Source organism: Lissotriton vulgaris, chromosome 10 (genome assembly GCF_964263255.1).
Source record: "Lissotriton vulgaris chromosome 10, aLisVul1.2, whole genome shotgun sequence".
Classification (NCBI taxonomy): Eukaryota; Metazoa; Chordata; class Amphibia; order Caudata; family Salamandridae; genus Lissotriton; species Lissotriton vulgaris.
This window is the reverse complement of record NC_141698.1, coordinates 991,507,211-991,513,774: the sequence shown is the minus strand read 5'-3', so window position 1 is coordinate 991,513,774 and position 6,564 is coordinate 991,507,211.

The window sequence follows — 6,564 nt, the reverse complement described above, 5'->3', positions numbered from 1 at the left end:
AAATACATTGTACTGTGCCCTCTGTGTTATCCAGGGCCAACTAATGGGTGGTTTATATGCATTTTTTTGTCCTCATTTGCCTCAAACCCTCTTGAAAAAACACCAGCAACCTTTCGTATCCTTCCTGAACAAGTTATGGGGTCTTTGTATATTTTTTAACTCAGACCAGGGCACGTTTGACAGGCGGAAGGAGCATCAAGGGGAGAGGATAGGTTATTTACTCCATCTAGGTCTATACAGACCTAAAGAACCATATTGATAGCCTGGAGGACCCATTTTGCATGTCCGAGGAGTATGGAAGGCATAATCATAGGACCCTGAAAAAAAAAAGAAACGGGCATCATATTTCTACTGTACCAATAAATCCCAGAATGCATGCTTATTCTTACTACAAGATCTAGCCCTGTGCATCTTAGAAACTTTGCAAAGCAAGGTCAACCATTGTGAGTGGGTTGGAGCGAATGAGTATACCCAATGCTTACATATTTGTCTTTTGACCATAAGGATTGCATAAAAAAGTAGAGATCTGGCAGGGCCTGTGATGTTATTTTTAAGACCGAAGATGATTAAAGGCAAACTGATGGTCAATTAAACCTTCAAGATGGACTCCAGAGACTTCTTCACATTATCCCAAAAGGGGCGAATGGAGGGACAGTCTTTAAACATATGCACATCAGAAGCTTCTGGCAGACCACATTTGTTGCAAACTTTCCCGGACTGAAATCTCGATAACTTAAGCGGGAAAAGATACGCTCTATGGGCCGTGAAGAGATGGTTACACTTCAGCTAAGCAGGTTTAACTATTCTATGCAAAATACTAAATGAGTCCATCCAGACCAGATCACACTGTACTTTCATCTGCTCTCCCCATAACTCATCGGCGAGTTTAAAATCTCCATCTACTTCCTCCTTGATTGCCCAATACCACACTGAGACCTCCTTTCTACCCACTGGCCTCACCACTAGTGTAGTGTAGTTCCTAGTTTCCCACTAGGCCCTGCGCATTGGAATAACTGTTGTTGTTGAAAAGCTTTATTCGAGTTATACACTCATAAAAGCACACACATATAAAAATGCACATTTGAAAAACACTACACATACAATAACACTAAATTTCTAGATAAAATACACAGTTTAAACACTTAAAATATTCACCAAAAAGTTAATATAAGCTTCTCATAAGGTACATGAGCTAAATGCAAAGTAAAAAGGCCGAATCGCCCACAATGTGGATCAAAGCCAAAATTAAAAATCAAAGCTTGTTACGTACATTTAGCAACATATTTTAACTAAAATCATAGTTATCTCAATCAAATACTTAGCATTACAATTCATACGAGCATATAGGCAAGAAAACAAGATAACAAGATTCAAAACCTTTTCAGAGATAGGAACCTCCGCCTTAAAGACCAGGCCCACCCCAGGTATTTTGCCGTTCCTATTACTATGGGCAAATCGGTCGAGGAAAAAATAATTCTCAGCCCCTCGACACCACTAGAGACACCAAGGTTCCTGCAAACAGGTGCCAGCCACATTTTTCTTGGATTTACATAAGCCTCACACAGGAATAGAAAATGAGCTATACTTTCGTTGGGGGCGCCACATGCCGGGCAACACGAACTACTATTTAATCCCCAGTTAGACATCAACGACCTCAAGGGGAGTGAACCTGCCCTTAGCTGAAAGAATAATTTCCTGTCTAGTGTAACAGTTAAAATATCCCAATATAGTTCTAGTACAGGTCTTGTTTTAATTTCCATAAACCTACCCACCATAGATTCTGGGGTCGCATTCCTCCACAACTTCTGGTCAATATGATCCCAATATATAGCTTTTATAGTTGTTTTACTAGGGAATACTTCCCCAGAGGGATTTTCCCACAGTTTGGATAGACCAAGCTCAGCAAGAACGTCCCTGAGCTTTTTTAGCCATGGAATTTTATGGAAAACATCAGATTTAGCTAGGGCAGAAAACCCCTCGGCATAATGTCTAATTTCTGGGGTCGTCCACAGCCGTCTCCAGTAAAGTATGGGCCTTAGGCGGGCACGATCGCTGAGCGATCTTCTTCCTAAATCCAGGCCAAGTGGTATTAACGGGGTACTTTGAGGGAGACTAGTTATCCCCCTCAAAAACCTGTTCTCCGATCTTTGAAGCGTATCAAACCTCTCAAAGCCCCAGACTTCAGCCCCGTAAAGGGCTGCGCCTAAGGCCTTGGCGTCGTATACCATGAGAACAGGTTTAATAGGCCTGGTTTTAGTTTTAGATTGTTCCACTCGAAGCGCTCCCGAGATCTGCTGGTGTTTCAAAACTGCCTTCTCAATGTGTCTTGTCCAACCAGGATTACTGGATATCTCCACCCCTAGGTAAGTAAAGACATTTACTACCTCTAGTCTGATACTGTTCAGAGATACCCTAGGTCGGACTTCACGCTTTCGCCCAAAGACCATCAACTTAGTTTTGTTTACATTGACTTCAAGACCCCGTTCCTTACAAAACATGTCGAATATATTCAAGGCTCTCTGCAGTCCTGCTGGGGTTTTGGACACGATCAAGGTATCGTCGGCGAACATCAGGATCGGGACCCTGATGCCCGCCAGCGAAGGTGCGTCGACCCTCGCATCCAACATCCTATCGACAATACCATTGATGAACAAGGAGAACAACAGGGGTGCCATGGCACAACCCTGCCGTACCCCCCGCTCAACGGGGAAACTGGTAGAAGATTCCCCGTTCCTTCCCCACTGGACTTTAGCGAAGTTGCTTTCGTGAAGACGCATTATTAGTGTGAGTAGTTCGAGTGGAACCCCTATGTTGCTCAAAACCCCCCATAGCTTACTCCTGGGCACCAGATCAAAGGCAGCCCTCAGATCTACAAATGCTACATAAAGGCTGCCTTCTCCAAGGAGTACAGTCCCCCATCGTAGCATGGTGAAGCGAAAGATTTGATCGACAGTGCTGGTTGCACGTCTAAATCCTGCCTGGTAGGGGGATAAGGCGTTGTTTTCATCTACCCAGGACATAAGTTTGTCGACCACCATCTTACCCACCACTTTCTGGATAGTGGCCAGCAAACTTATCGGTCTATAATTTGCCGGTAGCGACCGATCGCCTTTCTTAAAGATCGGAATTATAATTGCCCCCTTCCAGACATCCGGGATTTTAGCCCCTTTTGCAAGGGCATTTCCAAGCACAGTCGCATATTTTGCCCACCGAACCTTATCATGCTTAAAGATGTCTGAGGGGATTCCATCCAACCCCGGAGCTTTCCCCCCCCGCAGCAATGAAATTACGAGTTCTGCATCTTTAGATGTAAATAGGTCTCCCCTGGAAAATACCACAGGGATTGGTTCGATGTCCAATGTATCCCTATTCTCCGCATACTGGGGTTGGAAATACTCAACCCATGATGCTTCGTTAACATTATTATCAGGTTTATTTGGTGTACCACCTCTGCCCCATCTCATAATTTTCCAAAAGAGTCTTGAGTCTTTTTGTCCAGAAGCCTCAAGTAACTCCTCCCAATATTCCTTGTCCCACTGCTTCTTGGCCTTGCAAATATTCTCCTTGTATTGCTTCCTAGCAGCACTAATCAATGCCTTATCCCTGCTTTTAATTGCCCTTCCCAACTCCAATCTAGTTGCCCTGCACTGCTTGTTGAACCACCTTGCCAATTTAATAGGTGGATTTCTATGTGCCTTAACAGATTTGATAAAATACGGTTTTATTAAAGAGAAGAATACGTCATGGATGTCTGCTATTAAAGAGGAACCCGGTACTACAGGGTGTACTGATTCCATGGCTGAAATAGCATTGTCTACCTCCAGATTAATGTGCTCAATAGTGGCTAAATTGGCCAACACATTTGGCCATTTCACCCTTCTTGAATCGTTTGCTATGACAGGTACAATTTCACTATCTGGGACTAAGTCTATAGGGGCAGCCCTCCACCATGAGTGGGTAACACTGAGTGGATTGTGATCACTTTCTATTCTCTCCACTATCTCCATATCACCCAGGCCGGACCATAGCTCAAGACTACAAATGACATAGTCGATCCTACTCTTACTATACCCATTGTCAAAAGAGCAGTTTCCTCCTAGGTCACTTTTTGTCCTGCCATTAAGGGCCCTCAAGCCATATTCCAAGCATAACGAATTCAACAACAGTACATCCTTGGTCCAACGCTTCACTGGGGATAAATTTAGAGTTGGTAGTCCCCATAAAGCATCCTCCTCTTGGCCTATAGGATGTTCAGTATTTTCTAAAGGCTCGAAAGTCCTATTCAGGTCACCTGCCACAACCACTCTATTACCCAGAGAGTTGCATTCAAGGGAGGTTGATAGAACATCGAGGGTGGGGGAATTCCCAGCACTTAACCCCCTAGCATAAATGTTATAGATATCTATCACACCGCCCTGTCCTGATGTACACCTCAGTAATTGTATATCCTTGCAGCCTAGGTCAATAACTTTTACTTTAACTTGGGATTTCTGCTTGACCCAGGCTGTTAAGCCTCCCGCAGGCCTTCCCCTCGGACCCCGAGTTGCTGGTATACAAAAATTTAAATAACCTGGCAGGTAAATTGGATCACAAGCCCATGTTTCCTGGAATAGGCACATTTCAAACCCATTAATGAAATCTAACCAATCTTGAGACAACAGTCTGGAGGCCAAACCCGCAATGTTCCATGAAAGGAACCTCCCCGCAGTATCATCTTTGCTTGTCCCCCTTTCGGTGACTACTATGACCGGTGAATTAGTCAGGATCTCACAGTCACCGCTCTCTTCCATAGCAATATTTACACATTTGACCACATTAACATCATTTGTACCAGAACCGAAATGTGGTCCAGAAACACCTCCCCAATCGCCCTGGCAAGCCCGGTTGCCCCCCCTCTTGCATCCACAGTCCCTGTCTGGGACCCCTTCTACTAAATTATACAATACATCCCCCTTAGATAGCAAGGTTGACTCCCCAACAATTTCCCTGTCCATTTGGACAACTGAGTCAAGGAGTTCAGCTGGATTCTGTCAGCATCCCCATCTCATGTACCCTGCGCCACCATCAAAATTATATACCTGGTTGTAACCATCGTGTGAACGCAAGAAGGGAGGAGGGAAAGAGCTAGCCTCTACCCGTGGAGGCAAACTAATTCTCAGTGACTCATTCCCCCCTGGGTAAGATGACAGAGATCTTGGATAGAAAAAAGTCAAATCCACAACGCCAATCCCACCAATGCTAATATTCCATCCAGGTTTCGTGATTAACCCTACTACCCTTGGGTCTTGAAAGTTAATTATGATACACTCACCCCCCTGCTTTTTCAGAGTGTTCCCAATCCAATTGACCCTTCTAACCCCAATAATCAGGCCATCCACATCTCCTGGCAGGGGTCTATTTACCCGCAGCCAATGCATGGCTTTATTTTTTAACATATCATATGTTTCCCTTTGGCCATCCGGTAGGGGAGGAACGTTGGTAAGAATGGCCACATATGGATAAGAATCAGGGGTAAGTTGGACCGGGGGAATCCGAGTTAAAGGTTTATTAACATAAGATTTTGGTGGGCAGCGTTCTGGGGCAGCAAGACTCGCGGGAGCACTATTTCCCACAGCCATACTAGAATTATTTCCACTGGCTGTGTGGTTACCATTCCTTACATAACCACCCTTATTTACTAACTGAGAGGCAGGCAGCCCATTTAATCCATCAATAGTTATAGCTGGGTTTTTATCTGTGTCTATCAGTGTACCCTGGTCACAGTCCATAGTAGATGGTGAAAGTGAACTCTTTTTGTGAACCACGGGGGCACAGTTTTTTATGCTATCCTTAGTACTATTGGCCATTGTGCTAGTGCAGTTGGTGTTAGTACGCCCAGAGCCACTATTGTTTACAGGTGGTCGGGGTGCTGCTATATTTTTTTTTTATTCGGTCCCTGTTTCTGCTGAGTAGGAACCCCTGGAACCCCACTTACTTTTGCGGGGAACAACTCGACCCCCGTAACACCTAAATCCTGCTCGGCTAGATTATTTTGTCGCCCATTCTCGTCCAATTTGTTCTGGGACTTAATTAATGATTTTATTGAGAAAAAATTATCTAAACTAGCCTGTTCAAGATGATCAAGTTGTTTTACTAACTTCTCCAGTTTAGTTTCAAGGGGATTTAAGAGGGAGCGTATTAGTTTTTCCAAATCCAATAAATATTCCGGATGAATCCTCATTTGCCCTGGAGATGCTATGGTAATGGGGTTTATTTCTATTACTGGTGATGCCGGAATCTTTGGATTTTCTACGTCTATTAGGGTAACCAATTCCTCCCCCCTTGTTACCCCGTCAGGGTTTTCGGCTAGGGCATGGATTATGGGTGTTTTAATGGCCAATTTCCTAATCTTCCTTGCTGGATTAGGGACTATAGATTTTTTTAAGGTTGTAGCCCTCTTCCTCTTTGAGCATACTTTGGGCTTAACAGCGTGTGCTTGAACAACTGCTTTTGGTGTAACATTTTGTCCTGTTAGTGCTGTATTAGACCCCTTTAAATGCTCTGATGATAGGGCGGTAACCACGG